Genomic DNA, 18,364 nt, shown 5'->3' with positions numbered 1-18,364 from the left:
TCCTTGAACGCTGCCTTACAGGCATGCCTCACCTGCTGCTGAGAGAGAGCGAGAGAGGCGCCTAGGCTACTGTTGATTATGAAGATGGATCATACATGGTGAGATTGTAACTCCTCATTTGATACTGCAGTTTGTTTCAGGGATTTTACAACTAGCTGACTACTTCACATGCTGATATTGACTTTGGTATTGTGTGTAGCTACGTTTTCTAGCTAGTAGCCAGCCAAACTTTCTAGAGAGCATTGCATTTTGGGTTTTGTAGTCGACTTGCGCTCTGCAGATTTCCACAACAGTTTTCACATATTGCTTGTTAACTTAAGACAAAATGCAATTGTTTTTTGACTATATATATTGTTCACATATTTGTGGTGTAGGGAATGTTATCCTGGCACACATTAGGTCCCTTGATACCAATTGAGCAACGTTTCAATGCCCCGAAAAACTCTGTTTGTTCTGGACGCAAAGGGAGGTCCGACCTGGTACTAGACGGGTGTACCTAATAAACTGGCCACTATCACGCGTGGGAATACTTTGGAACACATTTACAAAATTAAAATCAATTGGAGCTTATTTGTTGGTGCTTTTATATATAGTCTTATGTCCAACAAAATAAAAATATATTTGTTTTTGCTCAGAAAACTTGGGGTGCCAAATAAAATCAACCGCGAACCAGATTTGGCACGCGGCCCCCTAGTTGGGGAACGCGGCCCTAATGGGTTACGCACCCATTGCATATGGATGACCAGTAAATTTCTCAAATGTCCAATAAATAAAATAAAATCTCAACCTGCCGTGATTGGGAGTCCCATAGGGCGGTGCACAATTGGCCCAGCGTCGTCCGGGTTAGGGTTTGGCTCGGGTAGGCCGTCATTGTAAATAAGAATTGATTCTTAACGGACTTGCCTAGTTAAATAAAAATAAGTAGTGTTAAGGTATCAGGTATTACCCCAAATAATGTTATGGCAGTAGGAGCAAAAGGCACTTGTAATACTTTAGATATGGTATCAAAGATAGCAGACCAATAGTTATGTAGAGAAAAGCAGGACCAAAACATGTTTATTATTGAAGCAGGAGCTTGCCGACACCTGTTGCAAAACAGGGACGACATCAGGATAGATTTTAGAAAGCCTGAGTTTAGTCCTGCGTTATGGATTTTGCATTGGATCAAACCATGTTGTTCAGCACAAATAGAAGAGTCGACAAGGTACAGAATATCTTCCCACGTTTCATCAGTTAACTCATCACCTAGCTCCTGTTCCCATTAAGGATTGTGAAGACAGTACATTTTATCATAGCTATAAGAAATAGCTTTTACTGTTGGGGATAGGGCTGTTGTGGTGACCATATTACCGCCACACCGGCAGTCACGAGTCATGAAGGCAGACAAATTCCACGTGACCGTTTAGTCAGAGTAATTAGGCTTCTCCAAACTCTGCTGCTGGTCATTAGTAGCATATCAAACTTGCTAACTGTCTGGTACTCAGCACTCTATTGTCTCTTTAAATCACTGACATCGATGCAAATGTACAGTCGTGGCCAAAAGTTTGAGAATTAAAATGTATATTTGTGACACGAAGTCTGCTGCCTCAGTTTGTATAATGGCAATTTGCATATACTTCAGAATCTTATTAAGAGTGATCAGATGAATTGCAAAGTCCCTCTGCCATGCAAATGAACTGAATCCCCATAAAACATTTCCACCTCATTTCAGCCCTCCCACAAAAGGACCAGCTGACATCATGTCAGTGATTCTCTCGTTAACACAGGTGTGAGTGTTGACAAGGACAAGGCTGGAGATCACACTGTCATGCTGATTGAGTTCGAATAACAGACTGGAAGCTTCAAAAGGAGAGTGGTGCTTGGAATCATTGTTCTTCCTCTGTCCACCATGGTTACCTGCAAGGAAACACGTGCTGTCATCATTGCTTTGCATAAAAAAGGCTTCACAGGCAAGGAATATTGCTGCCAGTAAGATTGCACCTAAATAAACCATTTATCGGATCATCAAGAACTTCAAGGAGAGCGGTTCAATTGTTGTGAAGAAGGCTTCAGGGCGCCCAAGAAAGTCCAGCAAGCGCCAGGACCGTCTCCTAAAGTTGATTCAGCTGCGGGATCGGGGCACCACCAGTACAGAGCTTGCTCGGGAATGGCAGCAGGCAGGTGTGATTGCATCTGCACGCACAGTGAGGCGAAGACTTTTGGAGGATGGCCTGGTGTCAAGAAGGGCCGCAAAGAAGCCACTTCTCTCCAGGAAAAACATCAGGGACAGACTGATATTCTGCCAAATGTACAGGGTTTGGACTGCTGAGGACTGGGGTAAAGTCATTTTCTCTGATGAATCCCCTTTCCGATTGTTTGGGGCATCCAGAAAAAAGCTTGTCCGGAGACGACAATGTGAGCGCTACCATCAGTCCTGTGTCATGCCAACAGTAAAGCATCCTGAGACCATTCATGTGTGGGGTTGCTTCTCAGCCAAGGGAGTGGGTTCACTCACAATTTTGCCTAAGAACACAGCCATGAATGTGCAACTTCATGAACACAGCAACTTCTCCCAAACATCCAGGAACAGTTTGGTGACGAACAATGCCTTTTCCAGCATGATGGAGCACCTTGCCATAAGGCAAAAGTGATAATTACGTAGCTCGGGGAACAAAACATCGATATTTTGGGTCCATGGCCAAACTCCAAGCATTGACTTTGCAATAATGGGCTGCAATCAGTCAGGATGTGGCCCAGAAGATAATTGACAGCATGCCAGGGTGGATTGCAGAGGTCTTGAAAAAGAAGGGCCAACACTGCAAATATTGACTCTTTGCATCAACTTCATGTAATTGTCAATAAAAGCCTTTGACACTTATGAAATGTTTGTAATTATACTTCAGTATTCCATAGTAACATCTGACAAATATCTGGACACTGAAGCAGCAAACTTTGTGAAAATTAATACTTATGTCATTCTCAACTTTTGGCCACGATTTTTAACAATTTGAGAAAAATTATATCAGCATATGGACTGTAGTACTCACGCTGGAACAACACTCAACCATTGTTAATCAAACTTCCGGGATGCATTCAAGGCCCTCCCAAGCCCTCCTTTCAGCAAATCTGACCACTAATCCATTTTGCTCCTCCCTTCCTAAAGGCAGAAACTCAAACAGGAAGTACCCGTGCTAAGGGCTATTCAACACTGGTCTTACCAATCGGAATCCACGGTTCACCAACTCATCATTAAGCTCGAGACCCTGGGTCTGAACCCCGCCCTGTGCATTTCTCAAATGTATACACTGTATTCTGTACTATATCTTAGTCTATGCTGTTCTGACATTGCTCGTCCATATATGTATAACTCCATTATTCCTTTACTTAGATTTGTGCGTATTAGATATTCGTTAGATATTGCTGCACTGTCAGAACTAAACTCAGCAAAAAAAGAAACATCCCTTTTTCAGGACCCTGTCTTTCAAAGATAATTCGTAAAAATCCAAATAACTTCACAGATCTTCATTGTAAAGGATTTTAAACACTGTTTCCCATGCTTGTTCAATGAACCATAAACAATTAATGAACATGCACCTGTGGAACGGTCGTTAGTGTCTTAAAAGCTTACAGACGGTAGGTAATTAAGGTCACAGTTATGAAAACTTAGGACACTAAAAAGTCTTTCTACTGACTCAGAAAAACACCAAAAGAAAGATGCCCAGGGTCCCTGCTCATCTGCGTGAACATGCCTTAAGCATGCTGCAAGGAGGCATGAGGACTGCAGATGTGGCCAGGGCAATAAATTGCAATGTCCGTACTGTGAGACACCTAAGACAGCGCTACAGGGAGACAGGACGGACAGGTGATCGTCCTGGCAATGGCAGACCACGTGTAACACCTGCACAGGATCGTTACATCCGAACATCACACCAGCGGGACAGGTACAGGATGGCAACAACAACTCCGAGTTACACCAGGAACGCACACCAGGAACGCACAACCCCCCTATCAGGGATCAGACTGTCCGCAATAGGCTGAGAGAGGCAAGACTGAGGGCTTGCAGGCCTGTTGTAAGGCAGGTCCTCACTAGACATCACCGGTAACAACGTCGCCTATAGGCACAAACCCACCGTCGCTGGACCAGAAAGGACTGGCAAAAAGTGCTCTTCACTGACGAGTTGCGGTTGTGTCTCACCAGGGGTGATGGTCGGATTCTCGTTTATCGTCGAAGGAATGCGTGTTACACCGAGGCCTGTACTTTGGAGTGGGATCGATTTGGAGGTGGGGGGTCCGTCATGGTCTGGGGCGGTGTGTCACAGCATCATCGGACTGAGCTTGTTGTCATTGCAGGCAATCTCAATGCTGTGCGTTACAGGGAAGACATCCTCCTCCCTCATGTGGTACTCTTCCTGCAGGCTCATCGTGACATGACCCTCCAGCATGAATATGCCACCAGCCATACTGCTCGTTCTGTGCGTGATTTCCTGCAAGACAGGAATGTCAGTGTTCTGCCATGGCCAGCGAAGAGCCCGGATCTCAATCCCATTGAGCACGTCTGGGACCTTTTGGATCAGAGGGTGAGGGCTAGGGCCATTCCCCCAAGAAATGTCTGATAACTTGCAGGTGCCTTAGTGGAATAGTGGGGTAACATCTCACAGCAAGAACTGGCAAATCTGGTGCAGTCCATGAGGAGATGCACTGCAGTACTTAATGCAGCTGGTGGCCACACCAGATTCTGACTTACTTTTGATTTTGACCACCCCTCTGTTCAGGGACACATTCCCTTTCTGTTAGTCACATGTCTGTGGAACTTGTTCAGTTTGTGTCTGTTGTTGAATCTTATGTTCATACAAATATTTACACGTTAAGTTATGAAAATAAACGCAGTTGACAGTGAGAGGACGTTTCTTTTTTTGCTGAGTTTAGACGCACAAGCATTTCGCTACACTCTACACACATAATAACATCTGCTAAACACGTGTATGTCAACAATTATCAATTGGGAAGAATCAAATCAAATGTAAAGTTTGCTCGAAATGTGCACTGCACACGCTTGACATTATCATAATTTTCAGTGCAGCCTGTCCACCTGAATTGAAAAGCAGCCACTGCTGTCGAATGTCTTCATTCTTCTGAAACACTATGGCATCCAGTCACAACACAGTGTGCTTTTGCCGACATGCTGGTAAGTAGCTTGCTAGCTAACAGTCACACCACAGATGAAAGGTTACCTGAGTCTTAGATCGTACGTTCTGCTTGAGCTAGCTAGCGGATTGTAAACAAAGCAAGGTGTAGACACGTGACTTGCAGTTAAGGCGGTTAAGACAATAACATTGGTGTATTACATTTTCAGGTTTATGTGACTTTTCATAAAGCCGGAAGTAAATCATTGGCTTACTCCTGAATCCAAGTGTTTGACATAGGGGAGGGGACAAGTAAACTACTTTGAACTGATTTTATCCAAATAATCATCCAATTGGATTAAAAACATGATTTTCACTGTTAGGGACCTTTAAGAAGATATTGTAATGGACAAAGCGGATCCAAGAGCAGTGCTCCCTTTCAGTTGATCCTATCAGTATCGACATGCACTTTCGACGCACTTAGCAACCGTTTCGCAGCTTGATGTTTTTGGGGGAAAGATGCACTGTTAAACACACACAGAAGCCTAAATTCCATAGTTATCTGGAAACCCAGCCATGGTAACTTGACCGGTATACCCAATCATTTGGGGGAACAGAAAGAAAGGAAATGGCATAGATTCTTCAGGAGATCAGTGAGTATAGCAATGAATAAACATATCTTTCATGTTGTCATCACAAACATGACGTTCTTAAGAGACTGAAATTTGTACAATGTACAAATGGCGTGCCGGGCACCGGCAAGCTGACTTCGGTTGTCAGTTGGACGGTGTTTCCTCCGACACATTGGTGCGGTGGCTTCCAGGTTAAGCGAGCAGTGTGTCAAGTACAGAGGTCGACCGATTATGATTATTCAATGCCGATACCAATTATTGGAGGACCAAAAAAGCCTAATCTCGGTAGTTGATAGGCTTAAAGTCATAAACAGCGCTGTGCTTCAAGCATTGCGAAGAGCTGCTAGCAAACGCAGGAAAGTGCTGTTTGAATGAATGCTTACGAGCATGCTGCTGCCTACCACCGCTCAGTCACACTGCTCTACCAAATCATAGACTTAATTATAATATAATAAACACACAGAAATACGAGCCTAAGGTCATTAATATGGTAAAATGCGGAAACTATCATTTCAAAAACAAAACGTTTATTCTTTCAGTGAAATACAGAACAATTTCCCTAGTTAATATTGCCTGCTAACATGAATATCTTTTAACTAAATATTCAGGTTTAAAAAAAATATACTTGTGTATTGATTTTAAGGCATGGATGTTTATGGTTAGGTACATTAGTTTCCCAGTCCCTGACGCTGAAAAACAGTACCATGTTCACCGTAGGGATGGTGCCAGGTTTCCTCCAAACATGACTCTTGACATTCAGGCCAAAAAGTGCAATATTGGTTTCATCAGACCAGAGAAAATTGTTTCTCATGGTCAGAGTCCTTTAGGTGCCTTTTAGGCACAGTAATAGCGTCACTGCTATTAGCTTCATGACATACATACATACTATGGAACGCCATTTGGGTCTTTGCGTGTCAAAAAAAATACAGTAGCACTCTCAAAGCTGTACAAAAAAAAAGTCTGCAGACAAGCAAACACCAGACACGAACGATGCGTTTACAATACCGCGTTGGTAATAAAGCATCAATTGTTTGACTACAACTTCTGGGTTAGCTAACACCAATACAACCAGCCTGAAAACAATGACCAGTAGAAACTGCAGTCATTTTCATTATTCTTAGCAATGACTTAGGAATCCTTGTGAGTAAGTATTAGCTAGGTTTCCAGTTGTTGTTAGCCTATTGAAATTAAACTTCAGTTCATGAAAATAAACAGTTAGCCAGCTACTTAACCCTGTTGCCCAAAGCTAACGATATAAGCAGCCAGCTAGCTTCATCTGGCTAGTGAGGCTGGACCGGACCGGGTTGTGTGTTATGAAGCTAGCCACAATAAGGATTAGGCACAATAGTGGAATTTGCGGTTTGCCTTCAAAATAAAAGTGTTATTGACAGTGATGCAAATGAATACAGATAGAATTATGCCATACTTTTATTTTGAAGGCTAACCGCAAAGTCCACCGTTGTGGCTTATCCTCATTGTGGCTAGCTTCACATAGATGGGTCTGACCACCATCAACTCAAATAAGAACTGTCTTATAAATTAGGGTTATTTTAGATGAAACCTAGCTATATAGTTAGCTAACTACAGCTACTGAAACAGATGTCGTTTTGCTATGTTTTTGGGGAAGAACATTGTTTGCATTCATGAGCTAGCTAGCTTTTTTATTTATGACCAGCACTGTAGGTGCGCTATACAACTTTACCAGCATCATAGCATACTTATCGATGAATCGTTGTGACATATGAAATACGAGTGATAGTTATTACACATTGACTACACTACTCAAAAAAATATATGAATGCGTTAAATTGTGACATGCAGTCATATTCAGGTCCTGATTGGTCAACGAGCTTATTTGACACGTAAAAAACAGTGTATATTTTTTGACCCGCAAAGACCCAAAACGGCGTTCCATAGAAATCGTGGTTGAGAATGAAACAACTGAACGACGAAACAGCACAGCAAGTAAGTGAAAGAAATAGGTTTTGATTATGTTTTACTGGTAATGGGGACATACGTAAATGCCAACACAATTACTTTTTGGTCAGTGTGGTGTGTGTAACCTTTAACTAGGCAAGTCAGTTAAGAACAAATTCTAATTTACAATGACAGCCCAGATGACGCTGAGCCAATTATGTGCCGCCCTATGGGACTACCAATCACGGCCAAATGTGATATGTTAGGATTTATGTTTATGCACTATAGCCTGCTAGCATATTGTTTTGTTACACACACACACACACAAACAATACAGATGTGTGTAAGGACTGACCAACACAGGCCATAAAAGCTGTGGTCAATCTGGAGAGGGGAGGGGTGCATCTCTCTAGGCCAACCAGGGAGGTTAGGGCACTGATAAGTACCATATTAGGAATTGTTTGAGTGAAGAATCAAGGGGGAGACACAAGACGGAGCTAATCTACCCAGCAACCAGATGTGGACAAAGGAAAGCACTAAGGGACTTGGACAAGTCCGGGTGCCACCAAAGGCGGAGCAAGAGTTTAAACCGCGCTCAGCCTCTACTGTGATAGGCCAACAGACGCGTTGGAACTACGTCATCACGGTATAAGAACAGCTGTTTACGTACTTCCTGCCAGTTCCCTGCGTGGTGATACAGCGAACCCGTATATACGAAAATTGCATTTGCCATTCATTGTTTGCGGTAATTAAACATAATTTAAAAAAGTTAGCAGACCTTGCTTTTTATTTATCCTGATACCGGATGTGTTACACGCAGCATTCACAGATACAGCCTGGATTCGAACCAGGGACTGTTGTTACACCTCTTGCACTCAGATGCAGTGGCTTCACACACACATGGATGCAACGGTCTAACAATTTAACTGTTTATAAGACAGCAAAAAATGTAAATAAATCGTTACCGTTTTTTTTGGCAAGGAAAATGTCGGATATCGGTATTGGCCAAAAATGTCATATTGGTGCATCATTAGCTGTAACGTAATAAAATGTGGAAGGGGAGGGGTCTGAATACTTTCCAAATGCACTGTATATACACTCCACAGGTTAAGAATAAGTTGAATGGTATCAAACACATGGTTTTCCGTTTACTCGGTTCCAGCCAATATAATGAGCCGTCCTCCCCTCAGCAGTCTCCACTGATATACTCCTTAACCTCAGACTCTGCGATTTCATTTGAGCTAGCTGCACTTATTCCTCACGAAGCTATACTATATCTAGACATGCCATTATGATGATCTCTTTCCTATGAAGGGTTAAACTATTCTTCATTTTCATTATGTGAAAGGGTAATAAATATATGTTTCAGGGTTCAACCTTTAGTCAATTTCTTGTCAGATCGTAAATCACCTCAGGTTTGACAGCTGCAGTGCCTCTCTCACCACAGGGCAGACCAATATGGTCACTGGACGTATCCGTACTTAATCAGGAAGCAAACAAACTTAGCATGACCGGTTAAATGTTATGGATTTTTAAGACCTTAAATTATGCCATGTGATGTGATCACATGCAATGCTCCAGTTAGCAGAACAAAGCATCATTGCAGTTCATATGAGAATGTGAGTACACCCAAAATGGATCACTCACATAGGAAGCTAGCTGGTTAACAAACACACTACGGAAGCAGTAGGAAGTACATGAAATTTTTTTCATGATCACGTTATGCAGTGATGCTGACTAGTGAGTTCCCCCCCACCTTTATTTAACCTGGTAGGCCAGTTGAGAACAAGTTTCTCCACCTTTTTTTTTTTTTTTTTTTTTTTAAATGTTATCCCCCTTTTCTCCCCAATTTTCGTGGTATCCAATCGCTAGTAATTACTATCTTGTCTCATCGCTACAACTCCCGTACGGGCTCGGGAGAGACGAAGGTCGAAAGCCATGCGTCCTCCGAAGCACAACCCAACCAAGCCGCACTGCTTCTTTAACACAGCGCGCCTCCAACCCGGAAGCCAGCCGCACCAATGTGTCGGAGGAAACACCGTGCACTTGGCCCCCTTGGTTAGCGCGCACTGCGCCCGGCCCGCCACAGGAGTCGCTGGAGCGCGATGAGACAAGGATATCCCTACCGGCCAAACCCTCCCTAACCCGGACGACGCTAGCCCAATTGTGCGTCGCCCCACGGACCTCCCGGTCGCGGCCGGCTGCGACAGAGCCTGGGCGCGAACCCAGAGACTCTGGTGGTGCAGTTAGCACTGCGATGCAGTGCCCTAGACCACTGCGCCACCCGGGAGGCCCTTGTTTCTCCACCTTTGACCCCGTTCCAGGTTAACCAAACGACACTGAGGCGTTCCTAGCTGATAGAGGACTCATTGGATGACTTCCTGAACGCTACGGGTTCTGACAGGGTTTACCTGGTTGAGGTGAACGTCGAATAGACACGTGAGGATGTTCATTCATCTACAACAGCAACACGTGCTAAACGACTACGCTAAACTTGCCATAGCTTTGAAATTAGAATTCAGTGGTTCTGCGACTCGCAAACACAATAGCTCACTGGCTAACACTGTCAAACAAGTTTAGAATGAACACCCACAAGCTTACTATCATAGGCTTCGTTCAGCTTACTTTGGCCTACTCACCGAAACAGGAATGGAAGAGCTGTTACCATTCAAACAAAATGTTTGTTGAACATGTATCCCACCTTCATTACCTACTTAGGCAAGTTAACGTGGGCTGTAGGGCCCATCTTACAACTCAGTGCTTGCAAGCACAGCTTTTGAAGGATCAAAAGCTTGCAACGCTAAGAGCCCTGACCATTCGGTTTTGAAGTTTGACCAGGAGCACTCACTCCAGTTAGAGGGTGCATTATCTGGTATTGAAGCGTTAAGAGATGACGCACTACAACGGTTTCTACCACGATTCCAATAACCACCGCAGTCCAAATAACTGTAAAGCACATCGCTATCGAAACGACTGCTGCTACAATCGATCTGTTCGCCATGTCCCTGCACCCAATCCACACAAAGTGTCAGAGTACAAGGGTAACAAAGGGTTAAAGGACAATCAAAACTTAGACCAATGTTCTCCAGAAGTTCCACAACATGAAGAACTAAAGCGAGAAGAATGAGAAAATTGTCTATAGACCATGATATACAGGTTGCGAAGAAAAATGTCAAAAGCTCCGTTAAAGCCAAGACCACTCAAAATCTGAAAAGTCAATCTGCTTTCACCTTGAACAGAAATGGCACATCACATCGTTGCGAACAACCACTCCACTTTGTAGGGAATATGTCCACTAAGCGCAAATCTAAATGGCCATACCTGGAAACGGTCCTGGAGGACTGCTTAACTTGTCATGCACTAATTGATTCGGGCGCGACAATATCGCTTATCTCTCAAACCTTGTTTGACGATATCAAAAGGTCTTTGAAGCCAACTAAACGTTGGTTAAAAGTGGAAAGATGCGAAACTACACTTCGAGGTTTCACTCAGACTACCTTGCCTCTCACATTGAGAGTCATGCTGAAACTACACTTCCAGGTAGTATCGCTCATTCACCCTGTGTATGTTACCAGCCTCAAATCTGAACCCCTGCTACTCGGAGAAGACTCGATGGATGGGAAAACCAACCATGTATTGTCACAGGTCACAGTGCCTTCTCCACTGACCACACCATCTTCCCCTAACGCTAGCTGCAACGCAGTCATCCACGAGAGGTATCTGTCAAAAGCGTGCAGAATCTGATCCAAGGAGATATTACGATATCTCATTCAATCAGCAAACCTGATTGACTATTCTTTTCATGATTTCGAGCCAGCAGTCTGTGAATGAGCAACTTCCCTCCCCCTTGAAGTCGTGCAATACTGTAGTTGAGATTAACTTCTCTTGCCCTTCGGACACTTCCGCAAGCACTGCGGCCGTCTCAGCAAGAAAAACATTGACACGCAGAGTGTACTCTGCTTCCAATGATACATCTTCTGCTTTGTGGGGGACTGTCACCCCTTACAATTACACTAATGGCGTCAGTCCAGCAACTGACCCGATGACTCCCACTGGTGAAACATTTTGCGATATCAGACAGATAACCTCGTCTCAGTTCGCAGGTACTGAAGAGGTTGCCACACTCAGACGATGTGGTGACTGACAGGCCTCGACAGCCACTGCGCGTTTTGAAGCACAAACACCAGGAGATTTGGTTGAAAGGTTACAGCCATTCTCATTATGCGGCCGCTGACAACTTGTACATGGGTCCAATCTTTTTGGTTGTGCCCCAGATACCAACCGCTGGTGGTGGTGGTCGAGACTACGTGCACCATACGAGGCCGCCAGAGCAGAAAACAAATCTAGTTGTAAACTCCCCTATGAGAACAGTGAGGAGCAGACAGGCCCCTAGACAGGGTTAATCTTAGAACACATCTAAGATATTACTGAGGTGTACCACACTGGTCGTAAAAGAAGTCCGGTGGACTTCCACCTCAAAAACAAATGGCAAAAATAGTCATGCCTTGCCATGTGTAGGTTCAACTACAATAACAGCTAGTAAAATGCTCTAAATCATGTGTTCCTGTAGGATAACATTTCTGAATAAATCAGTAGGACAACTGGTCCCCTTTGAGTACTAGTACCAATGCTAAATGATATCATAACCGCCATCGATAAAAGACAGTACTGTGCAGCCGTCTTCATCGACCTGGCCAAGGCTTTCAACTGTCAATCACCGTATTCTTATCGGCAGACTCAATAGCCTTGGTTTCTCAAATGACTGCCTCATCTGATTCACAAACTACTTCGCAGACAGAGTTCAGTGTGTCAAATTGGAGGGCCTGTTGTCCGGACCTCTGGCGGTCTCTATGGGGGTACCACAGGGTTCAATTCTCGGGCCGACTCTTTTCTCTGTATATATCAACGATGTCGCTCTTGCTGCGGGTGATTCTCTGATACATCTCTACGCAGACGACACCATTCTGTATACAGAATGGTGTCGAACCGTGTATACACGGTTCTGACCTAGAATATGTGGACAACTACAAATACCTAGGTGTCTGGCTAGACTGTAAACTCTCCTTCCAGACTCATATCAAACATATCCAATCCAAAATCAAATCTAGAATCTGCTTTCTATTTCGCAACAAAGCCTCCTTCACTCACGCCGCCAACCTTACCCTGGTAAAACTGACTATCCTACCGATCCTCGACTTCGGCGATGTCATCTACAAAAAAGCTTCCAATATGCTACTCAGCAAATTGGATGCAGTCTATCACAGTGCCATCCGTTTTGTCACCAAAGCCCCATATACTACTCACCACTGCGACCTGTATGCTCTAGTCGGCTGGCCCTCGCTACATATTCGTCGACAGACCCACTGGCTCCAGGTCATCTACAAGTCTATGCTAGGTAAAGCTCCGCCTTATCTCAGCTCACTGGTCACGATAACAACATCCACCCGTAGCACACGCTCCAGCAGGTATATCTCACTGGTCATTCCCAAAGCCAACACCTCCTTTGGCCGCCTTTCCTTCCAGTTCTCTGCTGCCAATGACTGGAACGAATTGCAAAAATCGCTGAAGCTGGAGACTTAGTGAGGGAAATGTAACTTTAAACATCAGCTATCTGAGCAGCTAACCAATCGCTGCAGCTGTACATAGTCCATCTGTAAATAGCCCACCCAATCTACATACCTCATCCCCATATTGTTTTTATTTACTTTTCTGCTCTTTTGCACACCAGTATCACTACTTACACACCATCATCTGCTCATCTATCACTCCAGTGTTAATCTGCTAAATTGTAATTACTTTGCTACAATGGCCTATTTATTGCCATACCTCATGCCATTTGCACAAACTGTATATAGACTTTCCTTTTTTTCTATTGTGTTGACTGTACGCTTTATATTCCATGTAACTCTGTGTTGTTTCTGTCGCACTGCTTGCTTTATCTTGGCCAGGTCGCAGTTGTAAATGAGAACTTGTTCACAACTAGCTTACCTGGTTAAATAAAGGTGAAAAAATAAATTAAAAATGCTACCACAGTCAGTCCAGCAACAACCAGTAAGACAATTAGACCACACAAGTCAAATTGCTATTGATAATAGCGACAGATGAGTTAGTCACTCAGATTGCAACACGTGTAAGGGAATCTCCAGAACACTCTTCTGATGGTCAACACACATGCCACTAATAAATAGAACCCTCCATTCAGGATGAAAGTTAATACAAGTCATGAACCATGATCACACCGGGTAACGACTGGTTCAGTGCTTAGAGAGTACTTCCGTCGTGAGGTTAGCTCCTCCGTGGATAACATAGCTATGAAATAGACTCCTTCATACCATCACTGCTACAATAGCGTAAAACACATTGACATGTAGTAAAACTACTACAGGACACCTTAACATATGTGTTGAGGTCGACGTAAATTCTTACTGACCTCCAGGCATCGACATGGAAATTATCTGATGAAGTCAGACTCATTCTGAACAGGTTGCAACCTACCAGGATACTTGGTTCTTTCCATTGGCATATGCGCTTATGTAAACATAAGTGCTTTGGTGCTTTGCAGCTGTAGACTTATGTAGTTATCAACTTAGGATAGTGCCCTAAGCAACACACCGCAAATTAGGAACATCCTAGATATGACATTAGACAGATTGTAAAACTGTCATGGTCAGAACATATAGATTCAATGGTTATAAAGATGGGGAGAGGTCTGTCCATAATATAGAGATCCTCTGCTTTTTTGACACCATACTCCAAAAAGCAAGTCCGGCAGGCTCTAGTTTTAGCTCATCTTGATTATTGTCCAGTCATATGGGCAAGTGCTGCAAAGAAAGACCTAGTTTAGCTGCAGCTGGCCCAGAAGAGAACTGCATGTCTTGCGTCACTTCTTGTTTTTATAAGAAACATTAATGTGTTGGAAATTCCAAAATTGATTGAATAGTCAACTTACACACACACTTACCTCACCAGACATGCCCCCAGGGGTCTTTACAAATTCAAGGAAATGTACAGTATTATACAGAGCCATGAGTGCATGGAACTCCCATCTTATATAGCGCAAGTGAACAGCAAAGCTGGTTTCAAAAAACAAATAAAGCAACACCTCCCCATGTGACATACTTGTGTGTATATACTGACATGTATGTGTAACTGATAGATGCACACACACACTACATGTTTTTAAAATGTAAATTGTAAAGTCCTGTCTGTAAACTCTTTTTCAAGACTTAGCTGACGCCAATGGCGACAGCTATCGGGATCCTAATAAATCAAATCAAGCCTCAATCCTTGAATCTCGAGATAACTCTGATAGTGTTTTTTTCTCAAAGTTGACGCGATGTCGCGTCCTACTTATATCAGTACACTCCTAACAACTTAAACACTACGAAATATCTATTTGAGCAAATAAAAATCAAATAGCAAATAAGCCATACATTTTTTGTTGTTGACCAAATTTGACACTCATTGCCCTCCATACCAAAACTCCTTGCTTGGTGGGCGAAACACCGACAAAAATGCCACCTGCTGGAGGGAGACAGATTTTCTGCGGAGTTGGACCGCTCTTCCTCTGGAAGGTATCCGCCAGCCTACCAGAGGACCACGTTCTGTGTAACGTTAGTTATGATAAACAACCACCAAAGCAAAAAAGTATGTGATGTTACTAATTTAGTTAACGTAAAGAGCAAACAGTTTAGATAGCTAGCTAACCTTCTGAAATGAACAGTTTGCGGACTAATGTAAACTCACTCACTTTTGTACATCGCCTTGGTCCGTACAATTGACCTTATTTTAGCGCCCCAAAAACGTAATACTTCCAGATCAACTGTAATGTCAATACCATTGTAAAGCACAATTTCGCCCCTTTCCAACAGAATCAATTACATGACCCCCACGCTGCCCGTTTCTGAATGATTCAAGAAGGCAATGAGCCCTGTCAGGTCTTTTTAAAAATGGTGGGTGGGGAAGCGAAACTAATGCGTGATAGTGAGAAGGAGAGATGTTGTGTGGGAAAATTGCTTTTTTTCACTCGATCTGTCCAACTTATTACCTTATCGCCTCCCAAAATGTAAATAAAACACTATAAAGAGTTTATATAATGTGTGATTACATACCTATTTGAATGTTTGTGTCGAATTTGAATCGGGTTTTTAGGGCAGTGCTAAAGTGATCTTAGAAGTAAACAGCGGCTTTGAGAATGATGATCGCATGCAGTGATGACGCAAAAAATGACTAGGTATCCCCCCTTACCCCGTCACTGTCCATTTCTTGTTTTTAAACTATGAGAGAAGTGCTACACCTGGTGGAGAGAAAATGTAAGACAGAACTAGTTGCTTTATGCGTGCTGTACGTTATGCAGAGGGTCAATTTTTTCAACTTTTCTCCAATACTATAGAGCCATTACCATGTCGATCAACTTTTGAATAGAAACGTAGTTCACACCCCCGATTTTGAAGTCAACACAGTCCCATTCGTTTTCTTTGTACCCTCGTTTGAATGTTGCGGTTGTGCACATTTGTACGGAATGGGGTGAGTTTAAGTTAGCTAACTTTCCAAAAGGCTAGCTAGGTAGCTAACGTTAGTGGTTAACGTTACATAAGTCGGCAACTCCTTAGCAAGATTAAACATTTACATTACTGCAAAGGTGAGACTAAAATATGTGGTTTAGCCAATTTAACATTATATGATATAACTAGCATTGAAGGAATTTTAACAGCTAACGTTAGCTATCCAGCCAGCAACCTGGGACAAGGTTGCAGCAATGACCAATTAACACGCCCTTCCAGCTAACTAACTAGCTACCTAACGGGTTGGCTAACGTAATGCAGCTGGTTCGTTAGCATTTTATTACCAAAGTCCTCTTGTCAAACATGACATTTGTCTCAACATAACTTACATAACTAGGTAACGTTATAGTTATGCGATTTTAATCAATCATTCCACCTTCCGACCATTAAAGTGAACCAATTGAACCGTGGTAATTGCTAACGCTAAATAGCAATGTTTAAAATCCTTGAAGCTAACGTGCCATGTAAACAAACTCGATGCAAATGCCATGGGCAAAACATGCACTGTGAGGCAACATAACAAAGGTATCAGAGCAAGATCATGACATTATCTAGTTACAAGAATCAATTTCCCAACCTTATGTTGCTGTAACAGCCTCTTCGCCATTTTGAGACAGACGGGAGGCGAAAAAAAAAAAATGCAGCCACATCGTAATCATTACCGCTTCGTTTTATGGCAAAACAAGATCAACTCACCCTTCTATGTATGATCTGTCTCATAGTCCTTGTTCTGCAATAATAATAAAAAAAGGCGATCAAATGTTTTGTTTTTGCTTAGACCCTGCTGGGTGATAGGACATCTATCTTGTTTTCTCCTCCTTTATTTTAGTAAGTCAGTACCAGTGAGGTATCACTACCGCCTCCGGACCGCGGGTACGCGCATGGGCTGACAGCCCGGCGCGCACGTCCAGTTTAAACGAAATTGTCCTGAAGGGAAAGGTTTGGGACATTGGATACTAAAAGTACGCACATTTGTATGTTGAATTTCGTGGTCGCACATTGAGATTCGTAGTTGCAAATACGATAAACAAATGTGTTAGTTCATTTTGCAAGTTTGTATCATAATTCGCAAATGTGTAATTTAATTTCATAACCTTGTATCATGATGTGTGAAAAATGTAATTTCACATTTGCAAGCATTCAACTCAATTGTGGATCTTCTGTGAATAAAAAAGATTTGCCCATGCCGAATCTGGAAGCTCGGAGTTGACAAATGTAACGTCTAATTTGTGCCAAAATGGTTTGTGGTTGTAAATCCGGGGTTTGCACAGCTGTAACACATGCTTTTGCTTGTAATCTGTCTGCAGTAGTAAATACACGATGGCTCTGGGTGCAGGATGTTTTACTCCTGGCCAATAAATTCCCTCTGACAAAATCACAGCCGCCTATTGCTGCAACCATTGGCTGAATTTTTCCATCAATCAAATAATAGGCGGTTACTTCCCACATCACAGGGTCGTAACTAGTTACCACAGCCACAAAGGCATTAACCCTACCAATTCTACAATTGATCGTCTTAAAATCTGATTTTAAACCTAACCTTAACCACACTGCTAATCGTATGCCAAACCGCAAATTAAAACCGCAATTTTTTTTAATCATACATTTTTACGATAAAGCCAATTTTGACTTTGTTGCTGTGGTAACTAGTGACAACAGCACTGGAGCCGTAGTGTTGAACTAGTGTTAAAGGTGGAGGGACTACTGGATTTAGCATGTCTCTCGAGGAGGCTAAAATGAGATTTCGGCTTGGAGAAGTTGAATATTTTCAGAAGGATTCAGGTATTTGGTTTAAGGACATGGTTATGATAAAGATAAGTTTGGTCCAGTGTGAGTGATATTTTTGAAGAGGGTGGAACCAGGCCTTTTGGCCAGTGGTGTAAAGTACTTTAAAGTACTACTTAAGTAGTTGTTGTATCTATACTTTACTATTTATATTTCACTACTTTTACTTCACTACATTCCTAAATAAAATTATGTACTTTTTACTCCATACATTTTCCCTGACACCCAAAAGTACTTGTTACATTTTGAATGCTTAGCAGGACAGAAAATGGTCCAGTTTGTACACGTATCAAAAGAACATCCCTGGTCATCCCTACTGCATCTGATCTGGCGGACTCACTAAACACAAATGCTTTGTTTTTGA

General features: G+C 42.8%; 1 protein-coding gene across 2 annotated transcripts in view; it reads right to left on the bottom strand.

Annotated features, from left to right (window-relative positions):
- The window catches only part of LOC120066051 (lissencephaly-1 homolog B-like), a 36,539-nt gene extending 19,458 nt beyond the window's left edge, over positions 1-17,081 (bottom strand). The window contains exon 1 of one of the 2 annotated variants that reach the window (XM_039017129.1): positions 16,912-17,081. The gene's annotated coding sequence lies outside the window, so the exon portion shown is untranslated. Of the gene's footprint in view, positions 1-16,792; positions 16,855-16,911 lie in introns of those variants that run through there. The other variant, XM_039017131.1, reaches the window with a different exon arrangement.
- Between the last annotated feature and the right edge of the window lie 1,283 nt (positions 17,082-18,364).

This window comes from Salvelinus namaycush, chromosome 21 (genome assembly GCF_016432855.1).
Source record: "Salvelinus namaycush isolate Seneca chromosome 21, SaNama_1.0, whole genome shotgun sequence".
NCBI lineage: Eukaryota > Metazoa > Chordata > Actinopteri > Salmoniformes > Salmonidae > Salvelinus > Salvelinus namaycush.
Note: the sequence above shows the minus strand (reverse complement) of the source record. Positions and strands in the feature narration are given on the sequence as shown.